This window comes from Lepidochelys olivacea (assembly GCF_965140295.1).
Source record: "Lepidochelys olivacea isolate rLepOli2 genome assembly, chromosome: 3".
NCBI lineage: Eukaryota > Metazoa > Chordata > Testudines > Cheloniidae > Lepidochelys > Lepidochelys olivacea.
Window position 1 is genome coordinate 33367340 of NC_140413.1, and position 20199 is coordinate 33387538.

Sequence of the window (20199 nt, forward strand, 5' to 3'; positions counted from 1 at the left end):
CACCTCAGTTGAATTTATGAATCTAAATGACTATGTCACATTGGGTCAAAAACATGATTTTCAAAAAGTCCCAAGACATGGATATGTATTATATACCATAATAATGCCTTTGATGCCATGACAGTCTGCCGAGGGAAATGCCATTGGGTAAATAAACCATGTTTTAAACAATTCTCAAAATATGCACCTATCTAAGACAGATGAAATGCAGCTCAAGGACCTGGCAGGAACTTTGGTAAAATGAAAATTCCCTATAGGGCTCAGAAGGAGGGCATGCTGGAGTGAGAGATTTATGTCAACTGCAAAAGGGTACACTATCCTTTTCCCTAGTGCTAATGTAAGTTAACTGGCCAGTGCAAATGACCCTGTCATCTCTCCACTTCCTTTAAGGTATCTATCACCAATGAGAGTGCAAGACTGGTGCAGACCTTATGCTTAGGTATAAAAGTGACCTTGTGGGGGATGGGGGAAGGGACCTCCATACCAGTTTTGTCCTACATATGAGCTCTGTAGCTGGACCATGAGCTGAGTACAAAGGGTCTCCCTGCATTTGTCTTTGTTGAAAAATAATAAGCACGCCTTTAAAAGGTGTGGCACTGGGATTCAGAGAAAGGTGTGTCACACAGCATCAATAGCAAAGCATCACCAGAAGGAAGATGACCTTGGAATTTAGCACCACTGGGCACTGAATCTGAAGCTAAAGGGACTCTGAATGTTTTGGAATAAGCCCTTATTATATGCCAATTTAAATTCCACTGAATAATTCCACTGCCACAGCCAGGTCTGAGTCTCAGTTATTTCCAAGGCTAACGTCAACCAACAAGGCGAGACTTTGTTTCTCCATTGAAAACTATCAGGAAGCTGACAGGCCTCTTTCAGTGCTCATTGCCCTTTCCAGGTGCTGGTAATCTTCCCATTATTAGGAACGCTGAACACTGACAGCAGAGGTGACACATCGTGGGCGCACACAAGATCATGTGCTCCCCCCAGATTTCTCCCAGGATGGGAGTCAGGCTGAGCACGGCTGAGGGGGATGTGCCTGGGAAAGACACCAGGCATCTAGCGTTCCCACTGAGCCCAGCTAGGAGGCACCTGGAGCAGAGAAGAGACACGGGGCTGGCAGCAAAGCTCCATCAGAGGGGGTGTGGTGAAGCCTGCTGAGTCCTGTCCCTTCTGTCCCCACAGCTGCAGTTACCTGCTTGGCAGTAGGAGTCCAAAGCCCGCTCTGGCCCACGCTGTGCCCGCAGAGGGGAAGCAATGGGAGAAGTAAGAGGGGAAGGAGCTCTGAGGGGAGTGGGGGTAAGGTGGTACCAGCTTGGAGCAGGTATACGTGGTGCAGGGGGAATGATAAAGGTGCCAAAGGCAACATGTTGGGCAGTCACCTCCCCCACCCACCTTTAAATTGTGCCCTCTCACTATCATAGAATCATAGGACTGGAAGGGACCTCGAGAGGTCATCTAGTCCAGTCTCCTGCACTCATGGCAGGACTAAGTATTGTCTAGATCATTCCTGACAGGTGTTGTCTGATCTGCTCTTAAAAATCCCCAACGATGGAGATTCCATAACCTCCCTAGGCAATTTATTCCAGTGCTTAGCCACCCTGACAGGAAGTTTTTCCCAATGTCCAACCTAAACCTCCCTTGCTGCAATTTAAGCCCATTGCTTCTTGTCTTATCCTCAAAGGTTAAGGAGAAGATTTTTCCCCCCTCCTCCTTGTAACAACCTATCAAGAGTTGCGAGTTGTCTCTGACTGACAGCACATTTATAGAGCTACACGCAGGAGGCAGAGAACTTCCTTCCCATTTTGGTTATAAAAAAAAAAAAGAAGGGGGGAATTTAAAAACAACACGTTTTAGCTTGTTAATCTCTATAAAGGTTAAACTTCTGAAGTTGAGTTAATTGGAAAATGACAAGTCTCCCTAATCTACAACAGGATTCTCCCTCTTAACATTAAAATGGTTTTGGAAACTTTTGTTGTTTTTGTTTGTTTTATCTGACTAGTGCTAAAATAAAACTGTTTAAAGTTTTCAATGTGGATTTTTAAATGTGGAAGTCCTTAATATAAGAGCCATATGTCATTCTGAAATTATGGTAAACAAAGCCTATTAAGAAGGTAGATTTTGTGTGTGTGTGTGCGTGCATGAGAGAGGGAGAGAGTACCTGACAAACTGTGTGTGTGTGTGTGAGAGTGTACCTGGCTGACAAACCAATCAAAAAAGTCTGCAGTGTGACTGAATAGAAAACTAATGAAGCAAGACAGTTTGAAAACAGCTAAATGATGAAAACATGTCTTTTGTCCTGTAAAATTTAGATTTAAAAATCAAAATGGTAACAGGTATTGATTTTATGAAGGGGCAAAGGAAACAGTCATCAAATAAAAACTATACAAGATATTTTAAATGGTAGATTTTTACAGACTATTTAGGCTTTTTCATCCTTTCCAGAAGATGGGCAGGCAGGAGGATGAACAGACCAATACAGGCTACTTATTCTTGCAAGTAAACCAAACAAAAAGTTAATAACTATAACCTGCTATTGCTAAATTGTTTTACAAAATATGTTTTACATTTCAATCTCAGCTTTAAAAATTATTTACATTGATGCTTCCTGCTACATAACTATGAGTCAGATCTTTCCATGGGAGCCTTTCTATTGACTACAATGGGCCTTGGATCAGGTCCAACGGACCTTCCATTAAAGTAAATGGCAAAAGTCCAGATGATACAGACCCCAATTCTGCAAACATGCACATGGTTAATTTTCATCATCAGGGTGGGTTCTACTGACTTCAACGGAACTATTCCCAGACATAAAGTTAAGCACATGGGTAAGCCTTTGCAGGGTTGGTGCCTTACATGGGAGTGAGATTGTTCCCTATAATGGATTTCTTGTTTTCTATGTCTAGATTTTTCTGGGAGGAGCTCTGGGGAGATTGTACCTCAAGTAAGCATTAACTCTCCTGACGCCGTTTGGTGCACACAGGGAATGTACACCGTGCAACTTCCAGTGGCTACTCCCTACTCCCAGAACACCAGCCATATATGTCATTCTATTTAAGGTACTTATATGGTTCCCCAGGACTGTAATATCTGAGCACTTAGCAATGTTAATATATTTATTCTCAAAATATCTGTGATGGAGGGAAGTACTATTCCCCTCATTTTACAGATGGGGAACTGAGGCCGAGAACCTTAAAGGTATTTAGGCTTGTAACGTCTGTTGATTTTAATGGAAGTTAGAAGGCTAAATACCTTTGAGATTCTGGGCCTAAGTGACTTGCCCAAGGTCACACAAAAAAGCCATTGTGGAGCAGGGCAATAAACATAGGTCTCCTCAGTCCCAGACTACCATCATAATAAATGGACCCATTCTTCCTCCAATTGAGTAGGAAGTTGACAACTATGAGGAATAAGGTTAATGTGATTCCCACTTTTACTTCCATCAGGTAGCACAATTAGTAGTATCAATCAGTGGTCAATAATATATTTGAAGATATGGAAAACTGAGCTACCACATTTCTAAATTTAGAAATACTCATCCATTCTAGCTCTAGATGTACGATACCTCCTACAAACCTTTGCACATCCTTATCTCTGGATTCAGGGAAGAACTTACTGTGCAGAATAGATGGAGCAACCATTTAGCATAAGGTCAAAAATTCTGCCCCAGGCACACATAGAATCATAGAATCATAGAATATCAGGGTTGGAAGGGACCCCAGAAGGTCATCTAGTCCAACCCCCTGCTCGAAGCAGGACCAATTCCCAGTTAAATCATCCCAGCCAGGGCTTTGTCAAGCCTGACCTTAAAAACCTCTAAGGAAGGAGATTCTACCACCTCCCTAGGTAACGCATTCCAGTGTTTCACCACCCTCTTAGTGAAAACGTTTTTCCTAATATCCAATCTAAACCTCCCCCACTGCAACTTGAGACCATTACTCCTCGTTCTGTCATCTGCTACCATTGAGAACAGTCTAGAGCCATCCTCTTTGGAACCCCCTTTCAGGTAGTTGAAAGCAGCTATCAAATCCCCCCTCATTCTTCTCTTCTGCAGGCTAAACAATCCCAGCTCCCTCAGCCTCTCCTCATAACTCATGTGTTCCAGTCCCCTAATCATTTTTGTTGCCCTTCGCTGGACTCTCTCCAATTTATCCACATCCTTCTTGAAGTGTGGGGCCCAAAACTGGACACAGTACTCCAGATGAGGCCTCACCAATGTGGAATAGAGGGGAACGATCACGTCCCTCGATCTGCTCGCTATGCCCCTACTTATACATCCCAAAATGCCGTTGGCCTTCTTGGCAACAAGGGCACACTGCTGACTCATATCCAGCTTCTCGTCCACTGTCACCCCTAGGTCCTTTTCTGCAGAACTGCTGCCTAGCCATTCGGTCCCTAGTCTGTAGCTGTGCATTGGGTTCTTCCGTCCTAAGTGCAGGACCCTGCACTTATCCTTATTGAACCTCATCAGATTCCTTTTGGCCCAATCTTCCAATTGGTCTAGGTCCTTCTGTATCCTATCCCTCCCCTCCAGCGTATCTACCACTCCTCCCAGTTTAGTATCATCCGCAAATTTGCTGAGAGTGCAATCCACACCATCCTCCAGATCATTTATGAAGATATTGAATAAAACCGGCCCCAGGACCGACCCTTGGGGCACTCCACTTGATACCGGCTGCCAACTAGACATGGAGCCATTGATCACTACCCGTTGAGCCCGACAATTTAGCCAGCTTTCTACCCACCTTATAGTGCATTCATCCAGCCCATACTTCCTTAACTTGCTGACAAGAATACTATGGGAGACCGTGTCAAAAGCTTTGCTAAAGTCAAGAAACAATACATCCACTGCTTTCCCTTCATCCACAGAACCAGTAATCTCATCATAAAAGGCGATTAGATTAGTCAGGCATCACCTTCCCTTGGTGAATCCATGCTGGCTGTTCCTGATCACTTTCCTCTCATGCAAGTGCTTCAGGATTGATTCTTTGAGGACCTGCTCCATGATTTTTCCAGGGACTGAGGTGAGGCTGACTGGCCTGTAGTTCCCAGGATCTTCCTTCTTCCCTTTTTTAAAGATTGGCACTACATTAGCCTTTTTCCAGTCATCCGGGACTTCCCCGGTTCGCCACGAGTTTTCAAAGATAATGGCCAGTGGCTCTGCAATCACAGCCGCCAATTCCTTCAGCACTCTCGGATGCAACTCGTCCGGCCCCATGGACTTGTGCACGTCCAGCTTTTCTAAATAGTCCCTAACCGCCTCTATCTCCACAGAGGGCTGGCCATCTCTTCCCCATTTTGTGATGCCCAGCGCAGCAGTCTGGGAGCTGACCTTGTTAGTGAAAACAGAGGCAAAAAAAGCGTTGAGTACATTAGCTTTTTCCACATCCTCTGTCACTAGGTTGCCTCCCTCATTCAGTAAGGGGCCCACACATTCCTTGGCTTTCTTCTTGTTGCCAACATACCTGAAGAAACCCTGTATACATGCTTCCATTTTTTGAGTCTCCTTCCTCAGGTGGACAGTGCTTGCCTTTATGTGGAATAGCAGATAGTGGAATCAAAGCTGGATTTTGAAAATTTCAGATAACTGGGGGTCTGAGAGGCAATGTAGTCCTAAACAGCTTCAAAATTCCAAGGGGACCACAGCTAGGTCAGGAAAGGAAGGCTAGTCTTGTGATTATGGTACTTGCCAGGACTCAGAAGAGCTGACCCCATTTCCTTGTTCTGCCACAGATTTCCTGTGTGACTTTGGATGAATCTTTCAATCTCTCTGCACCTCTGGGTCCTGATCAGTATGCTCAGGATACACTATTCTTCATTTCTCCCTTTTGGTTTTAAATTCTTTGGGACTGTGACTAGCTCCTTGTGTATAAACCATGCCTAGCACAATGGTATCTCAATCTTGGCTGCCACCTCTGGGCATTCCTCTAATGCTAGCAATAAACAACAATAACAAAAGGTAAGCAGAAAATTAAATCCTCATTTTTGGTCATTGCATGAGGGATCCCCTGTATGCTTTTATCTACAGTAGCCATGTCTGAAAGAAAGAAAGCTTACCTCTGAAGAGTACGCAAATCTTCATCAAGATTTATTCACATTTAATTTCAAATGTACAGTATTTCAGTATGGTAATGCCTTTACAAAAGGATCCTGTGAACTACAAAAGGCTCCCTTTAGGGTATGTTTTAACAACATGTTGACAGAACAAGACACTCCACTGTAGATTGACAGAGAGTTAAACCAAGTATTAGAAAAGTAGGAGGGAGTCTACCCAGCAACAAACTAGCTGAACATAATATAATTTGGCATTAACCTAATAGAAAACTGTCTTCATAAATTAAACAACTTCCATTTCTCTCCCTCTAGGATAGGGAATTAAAAATAATTAGGTAGCACTTTAATGTGCAAGAACATCAATTACTCCAAGCTACAAGTGATATGCTACTTTACGTAGATAAGGAGTTAATCTACTTTATTAAGTAAATGTGTCACCTCTGCATAAGTGAACTATACAATTATAACCAATGTGAGTTGCAGAATTCACTCATTTAAGAGTTTTAGAGTTGCTGTGTACCAGATGTATTTAATGTCTGAAGTTTTATCTCTAGTTTGTACAGTGTATTATTCCTTCCATTTAAAATGTAACCGTAGCTATAAGACCAACAAAATCTAGGGATATACATTTTTAAAAGGAAGTAAATGTGGTAGGCAACATGATGAAGTATTTAGAGAAAGACGCTGGGAATCAGGACTCCAGATTCTGCCACTGATTTGATGTGTGGTCTTGTGCTAGCTATTTAGGGCAATTTTTTTCAAACTTAAGTGCCTAAGTTAGTTAGGCACCTAAATCCATATATAGACACCTAACTATATGCCCTGATTTGGCAGGGTACTGAGTACCTGCAGCTTCTACTGACATTTATTTAAGTGCTTAAATATGGATGTAGGTGTCTAACTTCAGATGGACATCTTAGGAGATACTAATCTCTCTGTGCTTCAGTTGCCATATCTGTAAAATGGAAAAAAATAACAACTACTCCACGGGGGTGTTATGGTTATACTAATCAATATCTGAAACAGACCTTGAAGATTCATACATTCATATATTTTAAGTCAAGAAGGGACCATTAGATCATCGAAGCTGACTCCCTGTATAACACAGGCCATAGAACTTCACCCAGTTACACCTCTACTGAGCCCAAAAACTTGTGTCTTGCTAAAGCATATCCTCCAGAAAGGTATCTAGACATGGTCTGAAGACACCAAGAGGTGGAAAATACACCACTTCCCTTGATCGTTTGTTTCAGTGGTTAATCAGCCTCACCACTAAATATGTTTGCCTTATTTCTAATTTGATTTTGTCTGGTTGCCAATGGCAGCCACTGGTTCTTGTTACCCCTTTCTCCATTAGATTATAAAGCCTTTTGACTCCCAGTTAAAGGCTTTCTCCTCGTGAAGGTACTCAGACACTGTAATCAAGTCACCTCTCAATTTTGTTTGGATCAAATAAAAAGATTGAGCTGTGTAAGTCTCTCTCATTGTAAGAAATTGTCTCCATCCCTTGGGGCATTTTCGGTGGCTATTTTCTGCACCCTCTCCAAATGTTCAATATCAAAATGTGGACACCAGAACTGTATACAGCATTCCAACACTGGTCTCACCAATGCCATATGCAGAGAGAAAATTGCCTTTCTACTCTTACTCACCACTCCCCTGTTTATATATCCAAGGATCACATGAGCTCTCTTGGCCACAACAATGCACTGTGAACTCATGTTCAGTTTCTTGTCCGGTATGATCCTTCAGTCCTTTTCAGAGTCACTGCTTTCCAGGAGAGGCCCCTTTTCTGTAGCTATAGTCTGCATAACTTTGCATTTGGCAGTCTTAAAATGCATTTTGTTAGAATGAGCCCAGGTTACCAAGCAGTCCTGATTGCTCTGTGTGGCTGCCCTGTCCTCACTATTTACCACTCTGTCAATCCTTGTGTTAACAGCAATGCTATACTTTACTTCCAGGCCATTGACAAAAATTGGGCCTAGTACTGATCCCTGAGGAGTCCTACTAGAAACATCTCTCTTCAGCAATGATTCCTCAGCTATTTGATGAAGTTTGCTATGCAAGTGTAAATAACTCTATAAAACAAAACAAAACTGAAACCATGTTTTCAAGAAAGAGCTTAATGTATAAGCATTATAGGTTTTTAAAGTTTGTTTTGAAAAAATCATTACTCCTGTAACCAGAATGACTTATTATTGTAAATTCTACAGAAGGTGTTTGTGTGTGGGTGTTCAGCAAAACCACACAGAGAGCTTTTTTTGCCTTAGTAGGTCACATTAAATACTACGTGCCAAGTTTCTTCAGGGAAAAAAAAACACGACAAAAATAAATGATTAAACCTCCAATATTTACTACATTCTAAAAGGCAATTAGGCTCCTACAAAATAAATAAGCAACATAACCAAAAAGGCACAGCTTTCCACTTTCAGCATCAGACATTTGTGAGATGCAGGGCTAAATGCAGTCCATTCTGTTATCTTGCAGCTGAGTTTTCTATAATGAAATATCCATTGATCCATTCCATTTTATTGGCTTTAGATGAGTTCTAACCAACATGCCAGTAGGAAGTCTCTTGTGGTATCTAATCTAATCATTGTATTGGCGAAAATATATACATACTTTCTAGTGTTTGTCCTTGATATTATCCATATGTTTGGAGTGCTGAACAACTGGGGTTGTAGAAAACATTTAGGAATCACATTCTTTTAATCAATCACTTTTGTATATGTTGCACCAGACAAATGAAAATCACTCATTTACATGTCAGTGGGAGTTACGTGTCTTAAAAATGATCTTCTAGACATTAGTGTAGGCTGCTGTTTGTTTCCTTTTGGAAAAAAAGAAACGATATACTTAAGAATGAAAGCAGAAAAGCCTGTGTAAGATCAACAAATTAAAAAAATAGTATGTTCCCAGTGTAGCAATATCTTTGATACCTAAGCTCAATTGGCACCTAACTGGTTTCTTTGGAGACTTAAGCGAGGTTGGAGAGCATGATATACTGTATAGGACAACAACATCTGTTTATCCTTGACAAATAAACTGTAATTTGAAGCACTTCGACAGAGATTCATGGAATGGGTACAAAACTTCATATTGTGCAGTTATTTAAGTTATAAGTCTCTCTTTTTTTTGAGGTTGGCAAAATGCTTTTTCATAAGTTGTTTTGGGAAAAGAAGACTATATTATTTAAGCTATAGTATAGAATGGCAAAATGTGGACAGACATGGCTTCAGAATGCTGCAGTTTCTGCCGGCAGCTCATGCTGCTAACGCTTTCGATTTAACATTGTATGAAAGGTGTCTAAATGTTTTAGGGGAGTGGCATCGTACCCTGATTTAGAGGCTGGCACTTGTGCAAATGGCGGCTGCTCACTTGATAAGTTGTGTGTCCTACAGTGAGCACATGATACCAGTGCTCTGGCACCTTCACTACTTACCTGAGAACCTCCAGATAGATTTTAAGTGGCTGATTTTGACATAGAAAGCAGTAACTGCTCTGGGGCCCTTCTGCCTGAGACAACACCTTTTTCCCCATGATATGCTGCCACAGTGCAGACAGTGATGTGAGATCCCTCTTGATATGACTGAGAGGGGGTGCTGGCAGTTCATTCTCCATTGGAGCCCTGGGACAGAAAAGCACTTCTGGTTCAAAATAGCCTGAATTTGTCAATTCTCAGGACGCTGCAGGATTTATTTGTTTCACCCAGGTCTGTGGGCAGACCTGGTTTGAAGTACCAGCCAATGTGTCAGGGTGTTAGTATTTGCATTTAGAGCTGCTGCTTGTAAGAAGGTGAAATTACTGAAGTGTATATTTCGTTTGTAACTGTAAAAAAAATTAGCAGGGCATTTAGCCTGCATGTGGGCAATTTTATTGTTCTAAACAGAGGGCAAATAAATTGATCATCATTAAGGCTATGATTTAGTCACAGGTATTTTTAGTAAAAGTCACAGACAGATCACAGGCAGTAAACAAAAATTCATGGCCCATGACTTGTCCATGACTTTTACTATATACCCTTGACTAAACCTGGGGGTGGGGCGCTACCTGGGGGCACCGCACGTGCTGGGGAAGGGTGGCCCAGGTGCTGGAGAGAGAAGGGGCGGGCGGCGGCCCTTGGCCCAGGAACCCTGCTGGTGCTGGGGGCAGGGGGTTGGCGGGCCCGGCAGGCTCCCTACCTGGCTCTGCACCTCCCCCACAGCAGCAGCAGAGTTTGGGTGTGGGAGGGGACAGGGGTTGGGGCACAGGATGGAGTGAGGCGGGCTCTGGGCGGCGCTTACCTGGGGGGGCTCCCCAGAAGAGGCGACATCCCCCTCACTCAGCTGTTAGGCAGAGGCGTGGACAGGCAGCTCTGCGCGTTGCCTCCACCCAGAGTGCTGGCTTTGCAGCTGCCATTGGCCAGAATCTGCGGCCAATGGGAGCTGCGGAGGTGGTGCCTGCAGGCAGAGCTGCCTGGCCATGCCTCTGCCAAGCAGCTGAGAGAGGGGGATGTTGGAGGAAACGGTGGCCTGAGACTGCCCCAGCAGTGGCAGATGCGACTGGAGCAGGGGCTGCTCGAGCTGCCCCTGAGCCAGGCGCACCAGCCACTGCAGAAGTCACAGAAAGTCATGGAATCCGTGACTTCCGTGACCTCCTTGACAAGCTCACAACCTTAATCATCATTCCTAGTATTGTTCATTGAGCCCATACCTTGTGTTAGTAAGGCAAATGTTTTGGTGAATCTTAAGCACATTTTGGGCATTGTTTAAAATCCCAAATGAGGCCCAATCAGATACATGTGGACAGACCCTGGCACTTGTGCTGAGCCTTGTTGACTTCAGGGGGATTCTGCACAGGTGCAGGGATTCTTCTGCACTGATCAGACTGCGGATTAGGGCCAAGATTGATGTGAGCCAAAGTAGTTTGCGGTTTCTTAACTCCATATTTACCAAATAGAAATGAGCTTCTTCAGGAATAGGTGGAAGAAAAGGGACTGAACAGTTTATACACTTATTGATAAAGAAGGAAAAGGATAGTGCATTTACACTTGTTTTCCAGAAAATCCTTTACCAGTGACAATGCCAGTTTATTTGTAACAAAGCTTCCAACCAGCCAGCACACAGCCTTTCAAGATATATTGCTCTTGAAAGGCACTGTGCTCCAGGCACTAGCCTGAGACTCAGGAGATGTGGGTTCTATTCTCTATTCTACTCCTGAGCTGCTGTGTGACCTTGGATATGTTACTATAATTCTCTGTGCCTTGGTTCCCACTGTTACAGGTGGGATAATAATATTTCATTTCTCCCAACTTTTATCTGTCTTTTCTATTTAGATCATATGCTCTTCAGGGCAGGGATTCTTTCTTGTTATGTGTTTGTACAGCACCTGGCACTATGGGGGACTAATCTTGGTTGGGTTCTCTAGGGCTACTGTAGTGCAAATTATTACTAAAAATGAAATAAAGCTTTCACTGCCCAGTAGCTACATCAGTGGTAAACAGTAAAGCAGTTTGAAAAATACCAATGACCTTTTACAGGGAAATGTATTTCTTTTAATTTTTTTCCAACATTTCCTGGATATATTTTTCAGTTTTTCAATGAAAACCACAAAACTAAACAGTTTTCACTTTAAAAAACCTGGTTTTCAGTAAAAGCATTTTGTTTTTTAAAACAATTTTATTGAACATCAGAAACTGTGGAAATGTTCATGTTGGTCAAACAGCCATTTTTTGGTCAAAAGTGTTGGTTAAAAGATTTTGAACTCTAGTAGAAAGCTGTTTAGACAACAATCATAATGTCAACAGGCCCATGTACAGACATGCAGCAAAGCACACACAAGTACTTGATGCAGCTTTGACTGAATGGCCGAAGTGCAGAGGCTTTTCAGTCTCAGACTACTCTCTGCTGGCCTGGAGGAGAAACAGAACAAAACCTTCATGGACCCAGTCCAATGAGCACTCAGTGGCAGGCAGCACTAATGGAGGAGTAGTCTGGTGACCTTCTGAGTGATCCGATCAAGATTTCAAACTCAGTGGCCAACACTATTTGACTGAGTAATGAAGTTGTTATTTGAATTTGACTCAAGTTCTGACTCAAAGTCTTATTAGCTGTGGCAGTGGTGTTTTAATTTATTTTAAAGCGAGGACAAAACCAAAATATGTAAAATCAAATAAGAATAAGACACGCTTAAAAAAAAAGAACGAACAAAAAGGAACTCTGGCACAATAAGAGAAAACAGAACACACAAGCTGCAGAGAAATATATCTAATCAGAAGCAATATTTCATTTTAATTTACTTGAAAGAATGAAGCCACCACCAAAACTTTAAAACCACATTTTCTTTGTCAGATACCAAATTTGAGAGTCTTTGATGACCCTGGACAAATGATCAGAATCTTTATCTTCCTCAGCTCCTATGAAAATATGCTGCAGGGAATACTCTTGAGCTGGCCTAGAATAGATGATCTATGTCTCGCCAATCTCTAATCACTATCATTCTATTATTTGATTTGTGACCATGTGCATCATATTTACTCGCTTAGATTTAGTATTTGCAGAGTTCGGACATACTGAAAAATGATGTTTATGACACTGATTTTTAAAGCTATCTTAAGACATACAGCACATACAGTAGTTTCAAATTAGCATAGCATGCATACATTGCTTTGTGTGCTTCCTGGAGGGGGTCCAATGATGACTGACTAACACATGGGATGTTTCCTTTTCACAGCATTAACACTAAGTCAACACCTGCAGTGATGTAAGCCCATGACTCACCTGCCTGAACGGAGGTCTCTTTAGGATCGTCGGTTGTGTGCAGAATACATCTGCAACGTCCAAATAAACGAGCCCTTCTGAAGTAAGTCAGCCCTACCGCTGTTTAGAATGCAGAGCCCTTGTGAAGGCTGAGGTGAAGCAGCTGGCTAGCAGCTTTTGTGAGTCATTTTAAAAAGCCACTCTCACAGCTGGAGAGAAAATAGCCCTGGCAGCACTGGCAGTCCATTATGAACTCTAAAAAGTCCTTCTCTGGGCGGAAGGAAAAGTTCACCCAGCTGTCAAGCATTTGAAATGTTAAAAGATAAATAAATAAATAAATAAAGCACACAACCCCTCACTTGCAATGGGTAGAATACAGAGGCCACCCCAGAGGAAATTAGAGTTCCTCTGAGGACTGAGAAAAGCGTGGGCTGATGAGTTCACTTGTAGAAATCAGGAAATCTTTTGGCAAATGGGGCTATCCAGCAGCTTTCTATAGTCCAAGAAAGATTGCCTGGTAAGGTCTTTTCTGATTTAAGCGCTCCTCTCCGAGCCACCTGAAAGAACTGTGTAGCTATAAAAGCACTTGACCTCTGTTAAGGTTGTTGCCCAGAAGTATTGATCTGAAAGGTTAATCTAGCAGAGAGAGGAAAATCTAAGCCTCAGAACAATCCATCCCAAATCTCATTGTTTGTCTCCATTTTACAAATGTAAAATGTGGTCAGTGAATGGTTTCTAAGGTAAATCAATGCAAAGCCATTAGATGCTGATACTGTATACTTGCTGTATTATAAAGGAAGACTGATTTGAAAGCATCTGTAGACTGGTGTGATAATACAGTTCAAGGAGAAAGATGTGGAGACACATTACTTGCATAGCTATGGTGCCTGCAGGGATTCTACCTGAACATGTTTCAGGGACCAAACAGACAGGAAATCATTAGAGATCACTTCCCAAACTGACCTCTCTGAACTTCTTTCTTTGAAGACTACCTTATTTACTGCCACACAAAATGCACTCACAAGTGTATTTTCATGGAACAATGGTGACATCTTGTGGCCAGTTTCACCAATACGAAAGGTATCATCCCTCTGGTAATCTTAAATAATTGAGCAGCTGTTCTAGATTTCAGAGGAAGCAGTCAAAATCAATTTTGGCCCTTTCCCATCCTGTCAGCACAGTTCTTTAGACATCTCACAAGGGTTTAAGCCAGTTGTACCTAAAAGAGTCCTGAAAAATCCCACCCTCCCTTAAAAGTAGTTGAAACTTTCCTGAAGAGGGCTATAGCTTTGTTGCTGGGGGAGGGGAGAAATCTTGCTCCTCCTCCCCTGCTCTGTAGAGACTAGAGGCAGTGTCAGTCCTAATTGTGGCTGGCTCTTGCCCCACGGTGTCAACATGTTTCCTTACATCCTTTCCCTCACACACATACACCACAGCCCTCCATAACCTTGACATAAGTGCAGCCTTCAAACCGTAACTCTTAGTATTGTAGATATATCTGAAAATGTAATAACAGTATTTAGAAAAGTATTAATGCACAGATCAAATTCAGGCCCTTCCATTTTAAACAACAGGAATGTGGTGGATGATCAGCTGACTATGAGTAACCAGTGTGAGACTTCAGCCAAAAGACCTATTGTGATGCTTATATATATAAACAGTGGAATCTTGAGTAGGAGTAGGGAGATTATATTACCTCTGTATTTAGCACTCATAAAACTGCTACTGGAATGCTCTGTCCAGTTCTGGGGTCCATTATTCAAGAAGGATGTTAGTAAATTGGAGTGGGTTCAGAGAAGAACCTTGTGAATAACTAAAGGATTGGAAAGCACCATAAAGAGAAAGACAGCAGGAACACAATCTAATTAGTTTATTAAAGAAGTTAAGGGGTAATTTGATCACATTCTATAAGTACTTATGTGGGAAACAAACATTTGATAATATTAGGTATTTAATCTAGTAGACAAAGGTATAACAAGATCCAATGGCTGGAAACTGAAGCTAGACATATTCAGACTAGAAATGAGGCACAGATTTTAAAGGGAGGGTAATTAACCACTGGAACAATTTACCAAGGGTTATGATGGATTCTTCATCCCTGGAAATCTTTAAATCAAGACTGGGTATTTTTCTAAAAGATATGATCTAGTTCAAACAGAAATTAAGTCAGGCAAATCCTATGGCATGTATTGTACACATCAGACCAGATTATCACAGTGGTCTCTTCTGGCCTTTTAATTTAAGAACTCATGAACACCACACCACAGTCAGAAATCTACCTTTATAGAAATCACATTGAAACTTCTTTTTCAGATTTGCAGTGACTGTCTTCCAAGGCAAAATTCTGAACTAAATGAATGTTATTCAAAGGCACAAGTACACAATTCTATCATTTTCTGCTGTATAAATCAGGTCTGTGAGAAATGGCCAGCACAGTGGAATAATGGATTCTCTGTTTTCTGATACTCTATACTTCAAAGGGAAAGGAGACTTCTAAAGGGCTTTTACAAACAGCAGGAGGGGTAGAAATAGCCATTGTAATCACTGAAAAGAAGAGAGAAGATGATGGACAGAAGGTGGACAAAACTAAAAGTTGGAGAGGTCATGAACAGGAGGCTTCACATGGGACAGGTAATCTAAAGAAGAAAAGAATGAATCTGAGACTATAGGCACCGACTCCGTGGGTGCTCCGGGGCTGGAGCACCCATGGAAAATAATAGTGGGTGTTCAGCGCCCATGGGCAGCCCCACAGATCAGCTCCTTTCCTTCCTCCTCCAGCCCTCCTGCTCGCCGGCATGCCCCGCGGATCAACTCCTTCCCATCCCTCCCAGTGTTTCCTGCCCACTGTGACCAGCTGTTCAGTGATGTGAGGAGATGCTGGAGAGGAGGGGGTGGAGCAGGGACAGGAAGAGGTGGGGAGGGGGTGGAATGGGGTGGGCAGGGGCAGGGTGGGGGTGGAAAGAGGTGGGGCATAGGCGGGGGTTTGGGGGAAGGGGTGGAGTGGGAGCAGACCTGGGGCAGAGTGGGGGTCAAGCACCCTCCGGGAATTCAGGAAGTCGGCACCTCTGGATGAGACCAAATTAAAAAAAGGAGGAGGGAAAAGAAGAAATATTTTAAAGCATAGGCGAAAAAACTGAATATCTGCCAAAGAAAGGAGTGGTAGATTGAGTGGGGGAGATGGAGGAATAGAGGAATAGTGAAAAGACAGCTGAGTTTTTTGTTTTTTATTTTGCATACAAACCATATTAGAGATGGTTGAATTCCAAAAGGACATAGTCACACACAAAAAATTCTGAATACTAAGGCTGCCAGTCAATCCAACTGCATTTGTGTTGTTTAGGATTTGCCAAGACACAAAACTTTGGAGTGTGGATGATTTGGCCACTACCTGCATTCACCACTGGGCATGTGTCTTTGACTCATCAATACTCTTTATAAATCTTTAGTCATCCAGTTAGGGAACAGAAACTAAACCATCTGAATTTAAATACCTAATAACAACATTGGCTCTGTTGGGAATGCTCCACAGATGGATGTCACAGGTGAATACAGGAATAGTTTTGAATACCAAAAATATGTTTGGAAAAACTCAGACAGGATCATAAATACATCACAGAGTCAAACCAGGCCCAAATTAATCAAATTTAGGACAACATCAAGGCTTTCCATCTCATTCTGTGTAAGGGGCAGCATGCAACTATATCACCCATCTGGTTTCCCCCTTACTACTGGGGATATAATACTATAGCATCCTCGATCAGCAGCAGATTACTTCACTCCCTGTGATGATTGAACTGTGCTGGCTAGGAAGTTGGGGGCAGTAAGGCTCTCTTGATTCCCCATCCTTGTCACTGCATTCCCCAGTGGTCTCCCGAAAGGGCTCTCAGTCTTTTCATGTATGCAGACCAGGCCTGATTTATCATGATTTTCAGTGTAGTACCTGGGACCAAGAAACTCATCCAGATTCTGCTAGCAAAACCTTCACAATGACTAGCAATAGCAGCACACTCTCCACACTTTAACCCCACCCCCCAAAAAACCACAACACACCCTAATCATCATGCTTGAGGTATAACAAAAGGACAGAAATGTCTCACAGAAAAAAGTTTACAAGGAAGTGCTTAGGGCGCCCCAGTTGTTAGGAGACATGTACAAAAATACAAAGAAGGAAAAGAATTATTGACACCCCCACACACCATTATGAAACACCGATCCTGAAATGATGATGCTGAGCATGAATTATGAACCAATGGAATAAACATTAAACAGTAATGTTAGTGATAAATGCTTGGCGGCAGTTGTATCTATAACTGTTCTAGATGATATTAAAAGAATATGGTACAGATCAGAACTAGTATAGTCATGTCCCTATGACTGCTTTTTAGCTTAAAACCACAATTCTGATATTATACTATGGCAGAAAATTCCTATCAAACCACTGCTTCACCCCAAGTATCCATTTCCTGTTGCTCTGGTACATTCTACCTCAGGAGAGAGTCCCTGCTATGTTTTCTACTTGCCCACATTATTGCATAGATAGTAGGGAAATAAAAATTGCCATACTGCATCACACCAGTGGTTCATCTAAGACATAAGAATAGCCATACTGGGTCAGACCAATGGTCCATCTAGCTCATTACCCTGTATTCTAACAGTGGCCAGTGTCAGATGCTTCAGAGGGAATGAACAGAACAGGACAATTTATTGAGTGATCCATCTCCTGTCATCCAGTCCCAGCTTCTGGCAGTCAGAGGTTTAGGGACACATGGGGCATGGGGTTGTGTCCCTGACCATCTTGGCTAATAGTGATTGATGGACCTATCCTCTATGAACTTATCTAATTCGTTTTTCAACCCAGTTATACTTTTGGCCTTCACATCATCCCCTGGCAATGAGCTATGTAGGTTGACTGTGTGTTGTGTGTGAAAAAGTACTTCCCTATATTTGTTTTAAAACTGCTGCCCATTAATTTCATTGGGTGACCCCTGGCTCTTATTCACAGCCATGAAAAACATGTCACGGCCCATGAAATCTGGCCTCCCCACATGAAATCTGGTCTTTTGTGTGTTTTTACCCTATACTATACAGATTTCACGGAAGGAGCCCAGCGTTTCTCAAACTGGGGGTCCTGACCCAAAAGAGAGTTGTAGAGGGGTCATGGTATTGCCACCCTTACTTCAGCTCTGCCTTCGGAGCTGGGAGGCCGGAGAGTGCCAGCTCTTGGAGGGTGCCCAGCTCTGAAGGCAGCACTCCAACAGCAGCAGTGCAGAAGTAAAGGTAGCAATACCATACTGTCAAGGTTCCTTCCCCACTCTGAGGTACAGATGTGGGGACCTGCTAACTTCCTAAGCTTACTTTTACCAGCTTAGGATAAAACTTCCCCAAGGTACAAACTATTTTACCCTTTGCCCTTGGACTTTCACTGCCACCGCCAAACTTTATCTGGGTTCCTGAGAAAACGTTGTTTGGAAACGTCTTTCCCCCCAAAATCCTCCCAACCCTTGCACCCCACTTCCTGGGGAAGGTTTGGTAAAAATCCTCACCAATTTGCATAGGTGACCACAGACCCAAACCCTGGGATCTTAGAACAATGAAAAAGCATTCAGTTTCCTTACAAGAAAACTTTTAATAGAAGTAAAAAAGAATCACCTCTGTAAAATCAGGATGGTAAATACCTTACAGGGTAATTAGATTCAAAACATAGAGAATCCCTCTAGGCAAAACCTTAAGTTACAAAAAAGACACACAGACAGGAATATTCATTCTATTCAGCACAGCTATTTTCTCAGCCATTTAAAGAAATCATAATCTAACACATACCTAGCTAGATTACTTACTAAATTCTAAGACTCCATTCCTGTTCTGTCCCCGGCAAAAGCATCACACAGACAGACACAGACCCTTTGTTTTTCTCCCTCCTCCCAGCTTTTGAAAGTATCCTGTCTCCTCATTGGTCATTTTGGTCAGGTGCTAGCGAGGTTACCTTTAGCTTTTTAACCCTTTACAGGTGAAAGGATTTTTCCTCTGGCCAGGAGGGATTTTAAAGGCGATTACCCTTCCCTTTATATTTATGACACATACCATGCCACCCTTACTTCTGCACTGCTGCCTTCAGATCTGGGTGGCTGCAGCGTGGTGGCTGCTGACTGAGGGCCCAGCTCTGCAGTCAGCAGCGCAGAAGTAAGGGTGGCAATACCATAGTGCATGCCATCCTTACTTCTGCACACTGCTAGCGGTCACTCTACCTTCAGAGCTGGGACCCTGGCCAGCACCTGGCGCTCTCCAGCTGCCTGGCTCTGAAGGCCATGCCGCCTCCAGAAGCAGCACAGAATTAAGGGTAGCAGTACCACAAACCTCCTCTACAATAACCTTGCAAATTCTTTTGGGGTCAGGACCCCTACAATTACACCACCGTGAAATTTCAGATTTAAATAGCTGAAATCATGAAATTTATGATTTTAAAAATCCTAGAACCGTGAAATTGACCAAAATGGACCATGAATTTGGTAGGGTCCTAGTTAAGTGAAGAGGTAAATAACACTTCCTTATTCACGTTCTCCACACCATTCATGATTGTATACACCTCTGTCACATCCTCCCTTAGTCATCTAAGCTGAACAGTCCCAATCTTTTTAATCTCTCCTCACATGGAAGCTGTTCCATTCACCTAATAACTTTTCTTGACTGTTTCTATCAGTTCTAATATTGTGACTCTGGCCATGGTATGAAGGTGAGCAAGACCTGCTCGCCTCATGTTTCCCCCTGCAAAGTGGGGAGGGAGCAAAGAGGGATAAGGAAGGGAAGGAGCCCCTTCCTCCTTTGAGCCAGAGTAGCTGGCTGGGTGCCCAGGAGAAAGAAAGTTACTCCATGAAATGGGTGAAGTAACTTCCCCCCAAGAGCAAGTTGGGAAATATGGGCAGAATTGTAACTCCGAGTCACAATTTACTCTCTGGTTACTCTGGCTACATGCTAAACCATACTCAGAAAAGATTGTGAAGTTTCAGCACAGCTTGTAGAGAATTCGCTCTCTATACAGTTGAATTAAACACTTTTTATTGTTATTTTTTGTATCTATTTGAAGTTGATATTTTTTTAAATCACATTTGGATACTTAAATATTATTATTCCAAACACTATAGAGGGGAAAGACATTGCCTGAACCTGCAAGGTGCTGAATGCCCCGGAATCTCACAGTAGTCAGTGAGAACTGAGGGCATTCAGCACCACATAAGACTGAACCTGACGAAAAAAGATGGAGTGAAAAAAGCAGACAGGAAAAAAGAGAGAGCAACATCTGACGGGAAGGACATAGGCAATAGAAGAAAAGAGAGAGAGATTGCTCTCCTAAAATGAGAAAGTGAGAGAGGGAAGGATTCCTATAGGCATTTGGAGAAGGGCTGAAAGAAAA

General features: G+C 42.6%; 1 long non-coding RNA gene across 1 annotated transcript in view; it reads right to left on the minus strand.

The window, feature by feature from the left end:
* The window catches only part of LOC311518566, a 105329-nt gene extending 92312 nt beyond the window's left edge, over positions 1-13017 (minus strand). Inside the window, exon 1 of the long non-coding RNA XR_014711025.1 lies at positions 12813-13017. This is a non-coding gene — a long non-coding RNA (uncharacterized lncRNA). The remainder of the gene's footprint in view (positions 1-12812) is intronic.
* Positions 13018-20199: the final 7182 nt, after the last annotated feature.